The 20,359-nt window shown below is 47.9% G+C and overlaps 1 protein-coding gene across 9 annotated transcripts in view; it reads right to left on the bottom strand.

The window, feature by feature from the left end:
• Positions 1-20,359, bottom strand: part of SUGCT (succinyl-CoA:glutarate-CoA transferase) — a 622,782-nt gene that overhangs the window by 32,159 nt on the left and 570,264 nt on the right. The window lies entirely within an intron of this gene.

Raw genomic sequence — 20,359 nt, 5'->3', positions numbered from 1 at the left:
TGGTTGGATAATTGGAAGTTGTGTTCCTGACCAAGGACTCGGCAGCAAATAAATCACAGATATAACCAACAATATGTCATACAAGCAAGATACAACAGCCAGAAACCACCACAGTCACTCGAGTTAGGAAAATTACGATCTCAGGCCCCTCAAATGGGCAAGAATTTACAAATAACATAAAATAAAATCAATTTGGCCCGTCTAAAACTAATAGAAAGACAGCTATTGTAAACACTGAATCAAGACTTTTGTAGGCTAATGTGGATGGCCTGGGTCTTCAAGGAAAGAAAAGCAATCTGTCCCAGTAAGTTTAACTGATGCATTCTTTATGTCTCAGTAAATCCCACTGCTGTAAATATGTCAAATAAAAGCCAATATTGTTTCGCGAAATGCAAGACCTAGGGGGAGAGTGTTTAGCACAAAACACCCAATAGATCTTAAATTTAAATTGTTGACATTTCTATCTGTCTCCATATATAATTAGCTGACGCCTGTGGCATGCACACACACTCACATGCACACGCACACACACACCCTCCTTCCTCTGTAATTCCTTTAGTGTCCAGCCCTGAACATTGGCATGTGAGAAGCAACATCAAGAAAATTCCTTTTCGTGGTTCTTTTTCTCTCAATGGTTCTCTTTTTTTAATTAAAAAAAATTTTTTTTATTGAAATCTAGTCAGTTTTCTAGAATGTGCTGTGTCAATTTCTGGTGCAACAGCATAATGTTTCACCCATACATATACATATGTATTTTCCTTTCCATATGTTTTTTCATTATAGGTTACGACAAGATATTGAATATAGTTCCCTGGGCTATACAGAAGAAACTTGTTTATTCAGTGGTTCTTAATTAACATGATTTTTCTTGACATTGGGCAATGTCTAGAGATATTTTTGGTTGTCAAAACTGGGCGATGCAACTGGCATCTAGTTGGTAGAGGCCAAGGATGCTGCCAACCATCCTGCTACGCCCAGGACAGTCCCCAACAACAAAGAACCACCTGACCCTAAACGTCCACGGTGCCGAAGTGGAAAGACCTTGCTTTACACAAAGATTTATATTGCAGGAGAAAAGAGGTGGATTCGGCCATTCAGCTTACTTGGATAATTCTTGCTAATCTCTTTCATGGCTCTTTCATGGTACCACTCAGCAGCAGCCTTGTCACAGTTAACCCACAGAGAAAGCAGGAACCTTGGTTATGTGGTCACCACGGTGACCTCAGCCCAGTGTCTGGCACAGTGAGGTGATTTTATGAACATCTGCTAAGTAAATGAATAAATAGATGAAAAGAGGAAGAAAGAAAGGAGGGAGGGGGAAAGGAAGTACATGGTACTAGGGCCAAAGTTTGCCCGATTTTGGTGACCTTACTTCCCTTTTATTTCCTGTCTTCCAGGAAATTGGTAGTCACGGGCTCAGCTAATATTTATTGTTTACTAATAGCTGTCATTAATTGCTTATCGTATTTAACTTACTGTGTTAGTGGTGATTAAAGGATTAAATGTCCATCAACAGATGACTGGATAAAGATGTGGTATATTTATACGATGGAATACTATTCAGCCATAAAAACTGACAACATAACACCATTTGCAGCAACATGGATGCTCCTGGAGAATGTCATTCTAAGTGAAGTAAGCCAGAAAGAGAAAGAAAAATACAACAACAAACAAAGCATAAATACAAAACAGAAATAGACTCACAGACATAGGATACAAATTTGTGGTTGCCAAGGGGGCGGGGGGTGGGAAGGGATAGATAGGATTTCAAACTTGTAGAATAGATAAACAAGATCATACTGTATAGCACAGGGAAATATTCACAAGATCTTATGGTAGCTCACGGAGAAAAAAATGTGACAATGAATATATATATGTTCATATATAACTGAAAAACTGTGCTCTACACTGGAATTTGACACAACATTGTAAAATGATTATAAATCAATAAAAAATGTTAAAAAAAGGATTTCAAGTGTTCATAACAATCACTATACAATGGTTTTCCTAGCAGCTCACAAACAGAAGATTTTTAAATAAGTCACTGACTCTCAAAGGTACTCAAAGTTGAGATGACTGTTTTCAAAAAAGGTAATCACAATATCTAAAAAAATCGAAGATTTCATTTACATTTTTGGCAGGTTGTTTATTTGTTTGTTTTGCACTGTTTTGCTTTGTCTGTGGTTTATTCTCTTTGGTCTTCGGGTCTTTCTAAGCAATTTCCTGGGGCAACAGCAGCCCTCTCGCTACTTTGAGGGAAGTGGTGGGGAAAAACAGAAAGGTAGGCCTGCCGGCCACGGTCCCAGAGAAGGGGCTGCAAAGGGGAGGCAGGGCACAAGGATCTCTGTTAATAGACCCCAGCTTTATTTTTAACACCTATTGTCAGAATCTCTTCCTCCTTCTTTCCCTAAATCACAATCCAGTATTGGTGTCTCCGTCTCGATGACCAAAAAATCAACCAATAGCCAACAAACAAAACCCTACAAATTTCTCTGTAAAGGCATTTGGACTTTGTTCAGGGCCTACCATAGTTTCTACATGTAAACAGCAATCATTAAATAAATGCTAAAGCAGTGACTGTGTTTGGGACCTACCAGGCGCCACGGGCCGCAGTGGGTACTGGACACAGAGAGGAGTATGCTTCCTGAGAAGGGAAACGTGGATGGTCATAAATAACGAAGCCCCGAGCCACAGGGGGCAGAGCGGACAAGTAAAACTGGACGGCAGTACAGCCAAGGCTGATTGGATCTGCCAAATTCACCGAAAGGGTGACATCACTCAGATCTGGCAGTGACATTCTCGGTCAACATGAGGCATTAGTCATTAGTCACTCTCACTTCCCATCACTTCTAAACGCCATTGTGTCCCCTCAGCATGCACTCCAGCAACACTTTGTAAACGGGAATCAGCTGTCAAGCTTACATCTCATTATAAAAACGGCCCCTATTTTACAGTCATCTATAGGCAGACAAGTCAAAGCCTCTTAAACCCAACACATGATAAGTTAACTATTTTCTGCAGATAGCAAATCCCAACCTAAGTTTATCATTCTTGCTACCTTCCATTAAAAGTTAATCTTCTTAGACTGGGCATTTTGCCATCTTTCTCATATTTTGACCCAACATCCATCATCCTTGGTCTTAATCTTCCGTCTCCAGCTTGATATACATTGCTGGGTAAACCTGTCATTGCTTCCTGTCTTAGACTGGTCATCTATTCCACGGGCCCTGTACAGGCCTTGGAAAAAGCACTTTCCATGTTGAACACACACAACACACACACACACACACACACACACACACACACACACACACACACACACACACACACACACACACACCCCAACAACAAGAACAAACAGAAACCAAAGAAGCCTACGTCCAGGATGAGGCGGGAGCAGCTGGATCAGACTGGAATTTTCCAACTCTGGCCATTTCCTCTCATCACCAGCTTCCCACAAGGAAAATGAAAAGGGAGCCAGCCCGCTGAACCCCGACTCGAGGAGTCAGCTGGTGATGTGAGCACGGCCCGGGAAGACGCCCTGGGGTGGACCCCTGTCTAACCAGGTTGCTGTTTTTAGACTCAGACACGTTGGCTCTGAAAGCCGCCGCTCTGTAAGAATTTCGTACAGACGCATTCCCTCCTCTGAAAACCTCCCCGATAAAGGCACTCGATGAGTCCAAACTACCTCATAACCTTGGAGCCAGCCTGTCTGGAGGGTGCCAGAATAACCAGACAAGTGGCCCAGCTGAAATCTCTCATGAACGATCCGGAAGCAGGTAATAATGAGAAGACAGAATTCCAGATGGAGTTATACAGGGAGAAGAGCCAAGAGCAGGCAACCCGGAGTGCAGAACTGAGATGTTTAAGGGTACGTCTCCCTCCCTGAGACGTCGCCAGCAAGGCCAGGAGCTCACACTCCGTCGCCCGCATGTTTCACGGTGTGTAGTGACTGGTTCTGGGTGTCACAACATAAAGCAACGCTCAGCAAGCGAGCACTGGCCCTCGGCCCACGAGCAGCAGCAGAGCGAACCTGGGCGACACGCAGCCACCCCGCAGGGCAGTGAGTCAAAGAGGCAGGTGGCGGCACACGGTGTGTGCGAGTCACACTCGGAGACCCAACCCCGTGTCCAGCGGCCTCGCTCCCAAGTGATGTACGGCTTTCCAGACCTCAGCCCGCCCTCGGCGGGACTCCGGCCCAGGTGACCCGAGGAGGAACTGTTGATTTTGGAAATGGCTGGGACCGTATTTCTGCCACAGCAGATGACTGGGTCTCCACTCTCTTTTACTTAATAAAATTTTATTACTGTGCTGGCAGCGTATGTTCATTTTAGCAAAAGCACATGAGGATGAAGAAAAAAAAAAAAAAAAACCTAAGTGACCACCCAGAGATACTTTTGTGGGAATTTTTGGATAGTCCATTCCAAAGAGTTTCTTCTGTGTAGGATAATATACGTATATTCTTCAAAAATGGAACCAGACTATCCAAGGTCATTTTTTTTAACATAAATATAACATATATACAGGACAGGGCACATAAAAGAGGACATTTACATTGCCCTGTTACGTTGTAAATTCTTCCTTCTTTCATAATTCACTGTGGCTTTCTACAGCTACACATCGTCCACTCAGTTTTAACAGCCACTTGGTACTTAATTGTAGGGATCTCCCAAATTTTACTTAACCAGCTCATGGTTTACATTTTTTAAATGACTTTCGTGGGGATGGCTTTCCCATTTTTGTCTGAGATTGAGATTAAGCATGAGTATTTTTCTTACTGACTGATACACATACCTTACAAAAAGTGGTGACTTCTGAACATTTTGAAAATATAAAGAAATGGAACCAGACCTCTACTGACTAGTGTTAAGAGTTAACAGTAAGAATGGGTTCTCTCTCACAAGATAAATCCAACAGCAAACTTTTCTCGCTTTACTCTTTGGGTTGTGGTGAGGCTGACGTCAGACTTTGATCTCAGACCATAGCTGTAAAAGGCAGCGTGCCGTCTTTACACAATTCGGAGTCACAGATCCCATCCAGAAATAACATCGTGGTTAAGCGAACGGGCTGTGATGTTACACAAATCTGGATGCAGGCTCTTTCTGTGACATGCTAGCTGCGTGACTATTGGCAATATAATATACTGCATCTCAGTTTCGGTTTTTTCAGCTGTGAATTGGGAAGGGTAATGACGCCTACTCCATAGGGTCTTTTGTGAGCATCAGATGAGGCAACGCCCATAAAAATAATAAGAGGTCCGTGCTAACTGCATTTAGGCACTGCTTTACAAGCATAAAGCCTGACGGAGTGATAACTTTATAAGCGGTTGCCAGATTACATGGGTATCATTACAACTGCTCTGACAATTAGAATGAGGAATTCCGAGCCCAGGGAGGTAAAAGCTAGATTAAGCACTGCCTGTTACAGAACTTTGTCTCGGTGACGTTAATTTCTGTCTGGAGACGCGGCATACAGCTTAACAGCAGGTAGGCTAAGTCAGGATGGAGCGACTGCATTTCTGAGCAGAGAGAGCATCTAATCGTTGGTGTGCTCAGGAAAGGGTGCAGAAGCCCGGGAAACTCATGGTCACACCGCAGAGAGCCGTCCCCACGCTCACCAGTGCGCGCGCGCACGCACGCGCACACACACACACACACACACACACACACACTCGCATACACTCACGCTGAGGACAAATGTTTCTCCTGAGGAATAGATCCTTCCTTCTGACAAAGAAAATATTTAATAATTGTATTCTTGTTAGAAGTTTCTTTATAACTAAACTTCTAACTCCATGAATCTACCGTTTGCCCGCAATTGTAGTTGAAAGTGACGAAATTATTTATCATACACAAATAGTTTCATCCAGAACTTTGAGGGTACAGTGCTCAGTGAAATGTCAGACAGAGAACAACAAATACTGTATGATCTTACTTCTATGTGGAATCTTAAGGGAATAAAACTCATAGGAAAAGAGGTTAGAATGGTGATTGCCAGGGGCTGGGGCGCAGGGGAACTGGGGAGATGTTGGCCAAAGGATAAAAACTTCCAGTTATAAGATGAGTAAATTCTGGGGATCTAATATTCATAATGGTGATTATAGTTAATAATAGTGTATTATATACTTAAAAGTTGCTAAGAGACTAGATCTTAAATGCTCTCACCACACCAAAAAAAAAAAAAAAACCATACATATATATATATAAAATTACCTGAGTGGATGGGTGTGTTAACTAACCTTAATGTGGTAATCATTTCACAATTTTTATGTGTATCAAATCAACGTGTTGTATATCTTAAACTTACAGAATGTTATATGTCCATTTTATCTTAATAAAGCTGGGGGTGGGGGGAAGCTAACTGATAGAGATCCAAAACTTATCTCTACCCTTTTTTATTCCTCCAGTTATACTGAGCTTTATTTTTAGCACATGGTAGGTTTTTTTTTATTATTATTTTAGTTATTTTAGTTTGAAATTTTATAGCTGGTCATAGATAGCAATTCATGGAGAGAAAGGACCCCTTTAAAAAACTTAAAGTCTCATTTTTGCTTTCAGGTGAGCAATTTAGACTGCAATTTACCTCTTCCTTGCCAGAAGCCAAAAAAAAAAAAAAAATAGCCAACAAACCAGAGTATCTGGCCCAACTCTAAGATGGATTATGTGATCATGTATCTGGGTCTGTAATACAGTATATTAAAAAGGAACAGTCCTTACCTGAGTGGTGTAATTGTCACTTGTATTAATCACATCTCCACTCTATGGCTTTAAGAAACTCTCCACATCCAAGTACCAACTTCTTGTACTCAACCTTATGTTTTTAGAGTCCTGAGAGAGAAATCCATTTCAGACTTTCAAAAGCAAAATAAGGCAATGAACTGGCTTAGTTGACCGGGAGGTCCAAGCCAGATGCTCAGTCATTCCCTTCCTTCTGTCTTTCTTTCTTCTTCCCTGTCTCCCTCTTGTGCTCTCACCTTTGCTTTTTTCCCTGCCTGCCTCCCCCTGCTCTTCTCTGAATCTGGATCGTCTTCTCCTTCATATTGACTTTTCTTACATTCCCAGAAAATACCTGCAAGGTCCTCTTTGCCCTGGAAGATAACACACTCACAGTTTTCAGGGATAAGGACCTAGAGATGGAGGGTCGGGGAGAAGGGATTATCTGATCTACCGCAGATGGGTTTTAAGTGTCCCAATTAAAAGATACTGTATATGTATGACTGGGACATTGTGCTGCACACCAGAAATTGACACACTGCAACTGACTGTACTACCATTAAAAAAAGATATTGGAGACTGTCAGAGGAACAGATTTGCAGGGTAGAAGTCAAGAGTTCAGTTTTGGGGATGATATATTCCGAATGCCAGAGTCACTCAGATGGAGGGGTCAAGGGCGGGGAGATACTTGTGAGTCTGAAGTTCACTGGAGAAGCTACACTATAGTTACCAGGGCCACACTTAGTATGGAACGACCCTCGTCTTTGAATGTCTTTATGTTTTCCATATTTATTTTCTGCTTAATGTTTAACATTTTGGGAGAAAGTGTGAGAATATATATATATGTGTGTGTGTGTGTGTCTCTAAAATTTTAATTTTGATATTTTCCAAATTAGCTTCCAAGATAATGTGTATTTCATGCTTTGTTTACATTTTAAACTGTTTATATTCATAGTTAAAATATTTAGAACTTCTAACTATGTATAATTTTGTCTTTGCCTCTTCTTTTTTGGAACAGGCTCATGGAAAAAATATATATATTACGTAAAATGGTAAATGCTTAAATTCAATGATTCTACTTTTATTCCATTTGATGTTAAACAATGATCTCTCTATACATCATTTAAAACTGCTCGATTCTACTTTAATTGCTTTTGTTTAATTATAAATTTTAAAACCAAGTTCAAGTTTAGTTATGGTTATTATTATTTTTGTTTAATAATAAGCAATATTGAAGATTAAAAAATAAAAATAAATAAAAATACCAGCACATGCTGGTACTCAGGCAAACCTGGCTGAAATGATAAACCTAAAATGTTTTAATCATCTTATACTAACCCTGGATATCTGTGTCTTCAAAAAATAGAATAAGAAGTTAAGTATGTGTTTTAAGAAAGGGGTTGTTAACATGTATATTTTTTTCCAATTTAAAATTCCTATCCTGTACCTTACGACATATATTATTGTCTTATTCCAAATAATTTTTATTATGGTAAAATACATATAACACAAAACTGATCATTTTAACCATTTTTAAGTATCTACTTCAGCAGCATTCACATTGTGTGATCAACACCACCATCCATCTCCAGAATTTTTTATTCAGAACTGAAACTCTGTCCCCCTTCAACGCTAACTCTGCATTCACCTTTCCCCCATCCCAACCCCTCACAACCACCATCCTACTCTCTGTCTCGAAGAATTTGACTATTCTGTGTACCTTGTGTAAGTGGAATCAGACAATAGCAAATAATTTTTTTTAACTGCAGTATAATTATCCTAATTTTAGTACACTTAATCAAGCAAATTATGTCCTTTAAACTCTAGGATCAACACATCATCGGCGTATATACAAAGACCTCATGGTTCAGCAATGGAATCTAAGCTCTGGCCTGATGGGGTCCTGTCTCCGTCAGGCAAGTACAAAGCCCCTTTATTTACCCTATTTAGTTGAGCCCCAAACAGTCTGACTGGCAGTTCTAGGTTCTGCCTATATCCTTTGTGTTTCTGATGGTGCAAACTCAGTCGTAAAAATATCTACAGTACTCGCTTTAAAAGTACTTGCTGCCACTTAACTGTAAACAGACTTGTAATGTGGCTGTAAAAATTCACGACTTGCTGAAAGGAGCTATAATAAAGTCATAATGATTGCTGGTGCAAACACCGTCAGAGAGGCCATGGGTGGCTGGCTGGCCACGGAGGATGGCAGGCGTGCTGCTGTGCATGGGCCGACACTTGGGCAGTGGCCGCCGGGTGTTGGCCTTAGAGAGGTCCACCTACATCAGGGGATGCTGAGTTTATGGACACTGGTCAAATGGGTCACCGTCAGCCTCGGCCTTACTTGGGGTCCAGAGGCTCACTACAAGACTCTCAGGTCCTTTGGACAACACGGATCTTTCTTTTTGACCCCAGGATGTGGAGCAACATGTGACAATGATGCCACTTCATACTGGAAGTCTAGCATGCCATCCTTTGACTTGTGTGTGACAAGTGAATGCTCTCCTTCTCTAGGGGTTGCTAGCGCAGGGTTTAGCCAAGAAAGAAGAAAGTTATTTTCATTCAGTCTGAGGTGGGTTGTATCAGAAGTGCCTTTAGGGCCGGAAGTGACCTGTGATCAGCAGCCTGTGTTCTGCTGTGGGGGCTTCTTGAATTGTCCTAGGAAGTTCTCATATGGATCCCTGTCTCAACGGACCGGAGTCTGAGCAGAGCTGTGGCCCCTCAGAGACCCCTGTGCCTCCCCCCCCCCCGGGGTCTTTTCCCCCTTTCGGTGAGTCTGCCTCGGGGACGGCGTGGACAGAGTCCCCTGCCCTGGGAGCTGTCCCTCAGATGACACTTACTCTGGCTGAAGCCCATTCAGATTTACTTCTCACCACGGACGCAGCTGCACAGCCCGGAGAGGAGGAGAGTCTGACCAGAGAGGATGTCTGCCCCGCCTTGGCTTTGCCAGCAGCCCAGGATGGCAGAAAGTACCTTGATCTGGAGTCAGGAGATCTGAACTTGGGAAAATAATTTTACCTTTCAGGGCTTGGATCCTCCTTTGTAATACAAGGGGATTAAACGCATCTTCTGAGGCCTTTTCTATCTCTAACAGCTCTGATTTTTGACCCAGAGAACACCTCTGGGAGCTCTGGCTCTCTACCCTTTCCTAAAGACGAGACCAGAGAAAGAACAGGGCCCAGGAACTGAGCAGCCCATTCAGTGAGCCCTGGGTTTCCGGGGCTCCTCGGGGCTGACCTTGCAAGCAGATGCACAGCAACTGAACTAAAATTCCAAGGCGATGCTTGCTAAGCAGTGTGTGTTGTAAAGAGTCATGGAATTAAAAGAGTTACAGAGGTACAGGGACCAGGGTTCTGGACGGCCACCAATAAGATGAAACAGTCAGGGCAGCTTGGCCCGGCCACAGAGAGGATCAAAGGATCCTGATGAGGAAGCAGCAGACTTGGGACCAGCCCAGACAGTCTCCTCCCTCCCTGGCCATCTCCCCGCAGCCCCTTCTCACTGGTGACACCCCCCCCCCAGCCATTGGTCACTAAGGTCTCTGGGTGACTTTCTCATCCCTTGTAACTGAGTTCTGCTTCCAAGTCACAGAAGGGCTGGAAGTCATCTGGAATATCTACTTGGTAATGGACTTAAAGCTTCCCAAAACCAAACTGAGTGTGAGTCACAAGATGAAACACCTTAAAACAGCAAGGTCAGAGTCGGGACACCCTCCCCCACTCCCACCCCCGCCACACACACACACACACACACACACTCTCTCATCCAAATGTACCTATTTCTTTATGTTCAATGGGCTAAATATAATCTCTGGACTTATTCTTTTATATATATGTAATATATGTATAATATATATATGTTTACTTTTATATGTTATTTACATGTATTCTTTATATATATATATATATATATATATTTCCGTATATATATATATATATATATATATATGTCCTCATTTATCTTACATGTTGAATTGCATGTGCTTTTGAAAACCACCTAAAATGCTTCGAGGAAAAAATAGCTTACAGATCGATCACTTCATAAATGAAAAGTCAGTGAGCTGCCATTTCTCTTGCGAAGGCCCCCCTCACTCCTGCCCCCCGGTTCTCACTCCGCTCTGAGTTCCCTGAGGTCCCCACGGAAGCACAGCTTCCCTGCTGCCTGTGGTTCCGTGTAGGCAGGCAGCTTCCCGAGAGGATCCCATGCTCTTTGTGGACAAGACCCTTCAGATTTCTTCAGGACTTTTCTCAGTGCCCATTGGCGCCCACCCAGCCGAGGCCTGGGCCAGGAATATTCCTTTGATAACCAAACAAGTGCTCTTGGCTCAGCCAGCCAGGTATGCAGAAGTACCCCTGGAGATCGATAGGAGGGAAAACTATTTCCTTTCACATCCCCTACGCCCACCGTCATAGTTTAAGTAATAGTTGTTGAATGACTAAGTGAAGGTCTTTGAGGAAGCTGGTGGTGAGTGAGAGACACCAGCGCGAGGCCGGGCAGCCTGGTTCACAAAGGCCACTTTCCCCCCAAGAAAGACAGCGCTCTTTCCAGTATCCTGGGCCCCCAGAGGACTGGTTACGCCCCAGTTCCCCTCAGGGAGCTGATGCTAGGGATAGGAGTCTGCAGGGTTAATAAGCCACCTGCCTGATTCCAAGCCTGGTTCTCTCAGCAACACTGGTGGAGCACAAAGAGCAGCCTGGAAGTTTCTGCCCTCCCGAGAAGACGACACGTTCCCCCCATAAGTCTGATGCCCTCAAAGCTGGGCAGGAAGCAGGCTGCTCCAACCAGCTCCACTGCCTGGTGTGAGCTCCGATGCATCACTTCCTCATCACGGCTGTGAGCTGAGCAGAACAGCCGTCCTGTCCGCATGAACCCCCCGCACACGACACCTAAGGCCAGACGTGCAGAAGCACCCAGTGAAGAGCTTTTCTCATGAAAACCAAAATCTCCCCTTCACTGTGAAAACACATTCCTGAAGCCCAGGGGAGATGAAAACACAGAGCAGCGTGATTAACTCAAATTTCAAAGACAATGCTCACCAAAGTCACACTCTTTAGTAGCCCTGCGCCCCCTGATGTCTGCACGGATTCGAACTCCCCGCCCACAGTTCTCTCCACCCGAGAGGCGAGGATGGGCCGCATATCAGTGGCTGAGGCTTCGGAGACATCGGGTAACCCCAGCCCCACCTTTTCCTCACTGCAGGCACCTGGACAAGCACTTAACCTCTCAGGGACCTTGATTTTCTCACCTGCAAAATGGGAGTGATAAAGCCAACCAGCTTGGAAGGAGAGACGGCAGTGATAACACAACCGCAGTATAAGGAAGAGAGGTGACGGGTGCCAAGAAAGAAATGCAAGTAAGTGATGCCATTCCCAAGGGACTGTGCGCCTGTGAAGTCTGGGCCCCTGACTGTCCTATCCATTTCTGTCCCCCCAGAGCCTGATCCAGTGCCTGGGTGGAAGGAACTCGGGCCGATTTCACTGGCTGCGGTAACAGACAACGCAGGTTGTAACTGACCCCGGGCAGGGCCCATGCTGAGTGTTTCATGGGCACCACCTCACTTAATCCACACAACCGGTTCACCTCACAGACAACCCGAAAGAAGCTTCATAATCCGTCCAACGTGGTGGCACATGGCTGTGAACTCCGACTTCAAAATCTGAACAACAAATCCGCACGGGGGCCGAGAGGGGCACGGGGAAGAAAGAGCAGGGGGCTTGGGGATGATTTCAGGGAGACCGCGGTGCTTGCCCTGGACCAGCAGACGGGCGGAGGGTATTTTAGGAGAAGCACAAGCCAACTTTCCAGAGCTAGAAGGCACCGCCTGTCTGGTGCGGGCTCGCTCCGCCCCGTGGCCGTCCCCACCGTCACAGAGGCTGTGGTCCCCATGCGGCCGTGACCTCCAGACCCGGGGCGGGGCAGCCTCAGCCCTGGCCCCACTGATGCAGGAGCCCTCCCTCAACTAGGCTGCCCTTTGTCGTCAGAATCCAGCTTCATTTCTACTTCGGAGCCCAGCGATGTGGAACCGTGCACAGGGCTGCGCTCAGGGCCGGGGTGGCAGGTTAAAGACTCAATTTCCTGGCCTCTCCGCTTTGCGTCACCCTCCTTAATGACATTTCAACATTGAGAGGGTTTCTGTTTTGGTTTTCTTTTTTTTTTTTTCCACCGTCTTTAAATTAAATAGACAGTAGGTGTTTTGTGTTCAATTTCCTTAAGAAAAAAGTATACTGTGGGGTGAAATGATAAAAAAAAATGCAGTGGGGAGTCGTGGAAGTTTATAAAAACCATATTGTGTGCTCAAGGGACTGGGGTTACCTTTTCGGAGCCTTTCCATTCTTGCGGGAAAACTCACAATGTAGTCTTCTGAGTTCTGTTTGTTGCTGTGTTTCCTGGCCTTCGTGCCCCCTCTCCTTGCGGCGTGTGCCTTCCCTCCCGGGTCGCTTGTCCCTCTCCGTGCTTTCGGAGGTGTGCTGCCAACACAACAGCCCGGAGCCAGCAGGCTTGGAGCCACCTCCATCACGTCATTACCTTCACAGGGTGTATTTATAGCCGCCGAGGTGCCAAAGCCGGGGGCGGAGGAGGGTGGAGGGCCTGCCTGCAGGTCGGGCTCCGCGAGCACCTCTGTCCCGCCCTGCCCCGGCTGGGAGGCCACTGTTGCTGGGAGCAGAAGGGTGACCCAGGGGAGGAGGCCTCCCCAGCCCCAGTGAGAACCCCCTCACTTTTCTCTGACTTACCTATTCATCATGGAAGCCCTACATGCGATTTTGTTTGAAGAAAATCTTCTTCATTTACCCAGGAACTGTGTCCCTGATCTGTTGAAACCCTCCTCTCCTAACACGTGAACCATCTCAGGGCCCCGTGAGACGTCGCTGAGTTGGCTCTCTCCCCCCGCCCCGACCCCCACCCCAGTCTCCTCCTCTGCCTCCCACCTTTGAAACCCTCAGGCCCTATTCCTCACCGAAGGCTCTTGGCGGCCCCCTGCCCTGGTCCCCCATGGGATGGCTCTGCTTTTCGGAGACACCACCCACGCTCCCCAGCCACTGGAGTGATGGTCGGACGACACAGCTCTTTGGTCCTGTCCCTGAACTGGGTGAAGCTCGTGTGTGGCTCAGCCACCTCCTAGAAGGTCAGGACCAAATACATTCACACAGACCCAAGGGCCTGCAGGCTCCGCCCTCACCTGCCCAGCCAGCTGCTCCCTGCCTCCCCATCACGCCCCACGTGGCAGCCACACGGACCCTTTCTGACTCAGTGATTGGTAACTATTTATTGAGCAACTATTATGCTGTGCCTGGCATGTGGTCCCTGCTGAATGAGAAACGCAAGACCGCAGCCCCCGCGGAGCTGGCATCCCGCAGGAGGAAAGGGCGTGAACACACACACATAACTACCGTCGGTCGGTGGGCATTTCACAGAAAGCGAGGTGGGGGAGAAGGTAGGGCTATTTTGTCCAGGGTGTGCCACTCGGACTCTTGGGGCAGGAAACCTGTGGGCAGAGACCTGATCAATGAGCAGCTGGGACAGGACCGGAGGAGGCAGCATTCTGGGGGCCAAGAAGCAGGAGATGAGGCCACAGAAGCGGGAGGGATGGGGTCAGAGCCGGGGTGGACAGAGGTAGGATTCTGTCTGGTTGTAAAGGGAGACTGTGGGAGCCTTGGAAGCAAGTGGAGGGTAGGATCTAATTACCATTTTATAAAGACGGTCGTTGCTGTGTGGAGCCCATTCACGACGACCCCAGGCCCGTGCACCGAGGGGAGGGAACGACCACTTCCCGGGGAGGAGACACAGGGAGGGCCCTTCCCGGCACCGCCGCCTCCTCACGCCTGCCCACCAAGCATTTCCCAGGAGGGGAGTGTGGGCTCAGGAAGGAACAGGAAGCGGGGACCAGGGGATGACCTTTCCTGAAGTTCTGCTGGGAGGAGACCCCAGCGGTCAGCAGTCAGTAACGCAGTCACAGGGGGTCCATGCTGGTTGGAGCAGGTGCTGGTGATGGGGGATTTCTTAGTGTAGGTGCGGGCAGGCCCTCAGGGAGTGTGAGGAGTGGGCTGGGAGGCCTGGCCTGTGCCCTGCTTCTGATTCTGAAGACAGTGAAGGTTCGAGGTAAGACAAACCCCAGGCTCCTCTCGTTGGAACTCGGGCGTCAGAGACAAAGCATGGCTTCCTGGGGCTCTGTTTCCAAGCCTGGTCCAGGGTTAGCAGTGCTCTCAGGCCGCGCTCTCCTCGCACCAAGGCCGTGGCCCCACAGAGCACCAGACCTCAAGTTTGAAACCAGCTGTCTTCCCAGGGAGCCCTGCAGGCCGCCTGCTTCCAGACTACCCAGCCCAGCCCAGCAGAAAGCCACAGATCGGTGCCCCCTGCTCTCCAGACGTCCCCCGGGAGGTCAACACGCTGGCAGGCCAGGCGGGGCTGGCATCCCCGCCCGCTGGGCTCCTCTTTGCCAGCCCAGCCCAGCCCAGCCCAGCCCAGCGGCCCGTGCACCCGCCTCAGGGCACATTTTAACTCCTGCCTCCCCCGGCTCCATCTGTTACAGTCAAGCTCCAGCGCGCCTGCACTTTCCTGAAGCCTTTGTGCCAAAATAAAATCGGTCAAATAAAACACAGTCACGTGGCATCAGGCCACAGGCTGTTTGTTGCAGCCTAACCCGCTCTGACAGCTCGGGAAGGAGACCAGCAGAGCGGCTCGGGGCCCAGGAGCAGAAGTGGCCACCGCGGCACCCCCAGCTCCGATGCTAGCGCAGGCTGGGCCGCAGGGCTCTGCTCCACCTCCTCCGGGTACCTTGTCCCACCTGGGCCTCCCTGGCCCCGGCTGAGGCAGTGAGCCGGCCTGTCTGGGCTGGCCACACCTTTCCCTTTCCCTGGGAGGTCCAGGAATGCGCAGATGCACCCCACCCACCCATCGGGTCCCCACTTAGATGTTCCTGGCTGCCCTTCCCAAATTGCCCCTGGCCTCAGATACTCTGTGACACGGTTTTCAAAAAACCTACATCCCTGCTTTAAAGCACAAGGCTAAGGTCACTCATCCTTGCTTCCTGTGCAAATCAGGCTGCTTTCGATCGTCCAAAAAGTCTGCTGCCACCCCTTTTTGGGCGTCTCTTGACTTTGTGGTTAGTTCTTCATGGAGAGCCAGAGTCTCTCAACCCATGTAGGGGGACAGAGTAGGAGAGGAAGCTGCTGTGAGCCAGGAGACATGGATTTAGGAGCGAGAAGCCCCGGGGCTGTGGGCCCAGGGGAGTCCTCACCGCCCAGTCTTCTGATGCTCAGTTCTTGATCTGCAGAATGAGGACGATGCTAAGCCAAACCTGATTTTCAACCCCCGCTCGGCCACTGCCGAGATGTTACAGACACTGAAAACAAACTTAGGGTTACCAGGGGGGAAGGTGGGTGAGAAGGGATAAACTGGGAGTTCAAGATTTGCAGATACTAACTACTATATATAAAATAGATAAACAGCAAGGTCCTACTGTACAGCACGGGGAACTATATTCAATATCTTGTAGTAACCTATAGAGAAAAAGAATATGAAAAGAAATATATGTATGTGTCTGTATGACTGAAACATTATGCTGTCCACCAGAAATTGACACAATACTGTAAACTGACTATACTTAAATTTAAAAAAAAAATTTTTTTTAAAGATGCTACATGTTGAATGCTTAGGGCCGCACCTGCCTCAGTGAGCCCTGGGGCGCCTGGCCCTCAAGCGAGGTGGAAGGCGTGCTCCCCTCCCCACTGCTGGCGCCACTCTCCCTGGGCACTCTCTGCTCACTTCTTTTTGGCATCCTTTGCTGACTCTGCTTCCTCCTCCCAAACACTGCATTTCAGAGGTCCTAGGGGTTTGTCCCAGAGCCGAGTCCCTTCCCTCTCCCTCGGGAAGCCCAGCCCTCCTTCCTATCTGTGAGTCTCCAGCCCACACTGCTCATGAGACATCAGAAGGTCCTGAACATACAGATGCCTCCTTGAGATGCCGTTTGAATTTCTCAAACACAGAACTTACGACTCTCCCTGCCCAGAGCAGTTCCTCCTGGCCGTGTATTCCGTTTCAACCAATAATAACACTCACAGCCTGATGGCTGAAGCTAGAAACTTCATAGATTTTCTCGAGTCCACCCTCTCTGTATCTTTCCTACTGTCCTAATCCATGACTGAACCCCACGGTTCTATACCTCAATTCAACTTGAATCTAGACTCGTTCCCGGGCCCCCACCACCACCCTCCCGTCCATCCCCCCCTCTTACTCTGACCACCGCGGTAGCTTTCAGCTTCTGGTCCTGCTCCCACCCAGCCCAGCTTCCAAGCCAGTGTGGTCTTCCTGCCTGGAAAGTCAGATCGTGTCTGACTCAGCCGCTTCAATCCCCCCTGATAATGCCCTCATTATACAAAGAATTGTTTTTAAACTGCTCTCAGGACTTGATGCTCTGTGTCATCTGGCCTTTGCCTTGTTCTTCAGTTTCATCCCAAGCCACTCTGAACCACCACTGGTTATGCCCAGTCTCCACTGGTGCTCCCTCCCACCTCGAGGTCACAACTCAAGCCTGATACCATCACGCACTGTCTCAGCCGGTGCATTATTTTGCCTCATTTACAAGCGTGCCCGTCTCTCCCACATCCCTTGAGACACACTGTCATATACCCAGGCCTCCACAGCATACGATACGCTGACACTTCGGGGACAGTGCATTGTTAACAGAGTGATTTCTTACTGTGTTTCTGTAAAGTCTTTTAAAAGAGGGGGAGAAAAAAGGTGAATGTCCTTCCACAACAGCATCCACATTTTACTGCAATGAGAAAAAGCCAGGAAGTTGATATCTGAGTGTTCCCAACATCAACATTACCCTCGGTTCTCATCCACACCCTTGGCCTCGGAGGCCACACCAAGACAAGCCAGCCTGCCCTGCGGAGCCCATTCATTAGAGAAGGGAAGTGTTTATGTGGCCTTGGCGCAGGGATGATCTAATGATTGCCTTTCCTCCCAGGAGGTCTCACCCTGTCTCAGGAAGACGTCAGGGGTCAGCCCCAGGCCAGACTCTGGGCTGATGAGTCAGTCTGGGGGAAAGCCAATCACAGGATGAGGGCTGGCTCCAGGGGACCGAAGAAAGGAAATGGCACCCTTCCCTTGGAGGGCTGAGGTTGAATCTGACCTCGGGCTGATGCCATGGAAAACCACCTGGCCTGGCCGGCCAGGGATCCAGGAAGGGGAACAGGGGCCCCCAGGGAGGAAGACCGGGGCTTGCAGGGGATCTTCACTGCCAGGTCTCTGAGGAGCTTAGGTGAGGCAGGTGTCAGGGGTATCGACCCTTCTTATTTTTTTCCATTTGTAGGTCTCGTTCCAGTAAAAGCAGGCAGAAGTGGTGGGAAAGTGTACTTTGGAGAAGGCAGTAGAGGAGTGAGGTCAACTAGCTTTGGTTCTTCTCCAAGCAGCCCATCTGCTGGGGCATCCTTGAGGACCACTGACTCACACGATGACAAAGCTGGAACTGCCTCGTCCTAATGCCTCTTCTCCCACTCGTGTCATCTCATCACCACCTCCACCATCACTACCGCTAGCGACCCTTTAATGCCACTGAATTATCTGGCAAGTACCATGTTTACTTTTCATTTAATGTATCTTTAATAAGGAAAAAAAACTAAGGTTTATTGATCAGGCCAGCTGGCCGAGGTCAGTATCTTGTACGTGGCTGAGCTGGAATTCTCCCCCAGGTGTGTCCAGCACCACGGCTATGCTCCCCAAACTGTACCAGGTGGAGGACTCCCTTCGGGGCAGGAAAGAAGAGTCAGATTCACAAACAAACCGTAAAACAAAGGCCATTCCTTCCCGCCGTCTCTCCCATCCCCAGCCACCGTTCTCCTTCTGCTCAACTCATCGGGTCAGTGGCTCCATGGAACACTCTTTAGAATAACTGATTATCCTCCTGGGCCCTGGGGCCATCGCTCCCTGGCGCATTTCTACTAAGCAAGAGGTGGCCACCCTGTTTCTTCGAGTGGACATTGTTAGGCATTCTTGCCTTCTCAGCAGGTCTCTCTGACCTCTGCTTGAAATTTTCAGGGAAGGATCATTCCTTGCACAAAAGCTTCCGCCACCTAGCACAGCAGGAGACAAGAGCTAAATCTTAACGCGTGAGGAGTGAACCAAGTGCAGGGGCATCTCCCTGCCTCAGGGAGAGAAACGGTCTGTGGAAGATGCCTGAGTCTTTTCTCTGCCCATGCCAGCAACCAGGAGAGGACCAGCCAGGTAGCATCTCCTGTCGCTGGCTTGGAAATCTTTCCGGTGGGCTCCCATCGGGCACAAATGTCTTGGAATGAGCCTGGTCCCAGTTAAAGAACCAAATGGCAGGAAAAGGGAACATAAACCTTGCCTGGGGTTGGGACTCCCTGACAGTTTTTTTTTTTTTCCCCACTATGGTTACAAGAGAGAGGATGTGAAAGGAAAGCCCTGTCTTATTTTATGAGCCATAATCATCCTAGTCCTCTTTCTGGAACACACCTGCCACTGCAGAACTTTTCTGCTATTTAAGCTCCGATTTGCTGACCGGAGGCCGTGTCTGTGGGTCTGGGTCCCGCTCCCTCCGTCGGGCAGGCACCAGGTCAGGGGGACCCTCCCTGGAGTAGGCAGACAAGGTTCGTCTGTTGCTTCAGGACTGAGATACAACTACATTATCTGCACTGGAGTAAAATACATGGGAAATTAAACCTCACTTCATGCTATGAAGTCCATTCACGGCATTTGCATTTTGAAACATTAACACACACAAAGTGCATCCTGCGAAGCCCCACTCTTAACTTCTAGGAGGTCGACCTTAGACTACTGATGACAATTATTGCAGCTAACTTTTAAGGAGAACGTACTCTGTCCTAAGCGTGTTACACTGTCACCTCACTTGCCCCTCATGACACCCCTCTGAGGTAAACACACATAGTTTCCTTATTTTGTAGATAAAAGTGTCACAGAGAGGCTCAGAAACCTTCCTAAGTTCACACAGAGTATACGTCGGAACACAGATGTGAACTCAAGGCGGCTGGACTCCAGGGCTCATGCTATTAACTTCCATGTAAAGTTCCCTGCAGAGCAAACAAAAGAAACTGAGTCCCCTTGGAATTGCTGCTCCCACATCCTCCAGCCCTCAGGGTGCTCGAGTCACACATGGGGTTGATGCTAGGAATTAACAGCAACTCAGTTACTGGGGCCAACGTCCCAAAGCAGCAGAGGCACACTGCTGCGATTCCAAATACACGTGGGAAAGGCCTTCACCTCTTGCAGCTCAAGAGCTGGACTGACAGCTAATTAACAAGCCTGTGTGATTAACAGGAAAGCGCAGTGAGGCCCAGTGGACTGATCACACAAACCCAAGCCGGGAATGCCAAGTCCTGATCACCTTGGTGGAATCTCTTGCCTTCAGGTAGACAGGACAGCTGAGCTGAGAGGAGGAGGATCAGAGGGTGGAAATGCAGACCTGGGCGGTCTGTTGTCAGAGCCCAGGGCCAGGCAGCAAGAGAGCTCCTCTAAGAAGAAAGAAATCGAGTGACCCACACAATCTAGGAGAATGGACAAGGGCCAGGGAGAGGCAGGTCCAATTTTTTGATGCCCCAAACCGGAGACGCTTTCTAAGAAACAGCCAAGGACAGGTTAGCCATTCTAGAATAAATGAAGTCAGGTGA

Source organism: Camelus ferus, chromosome 7, assembly GCF_009834535.1.
Source record: "Camelus ferus isolate YT-003-E chromosome 7, BCGSAC_Cfer_1.0, whole genome shotgun sequence".
NCBI classification, from domain to species: Eukaryota; Metazoa; Chordata; class Mammalia; order Artiodactyla; family Camelidae; genus Camelus; species Camelus ferus.
This window is presented reverse-complemented; position numbering and strand designations above follow the sequence as displayed.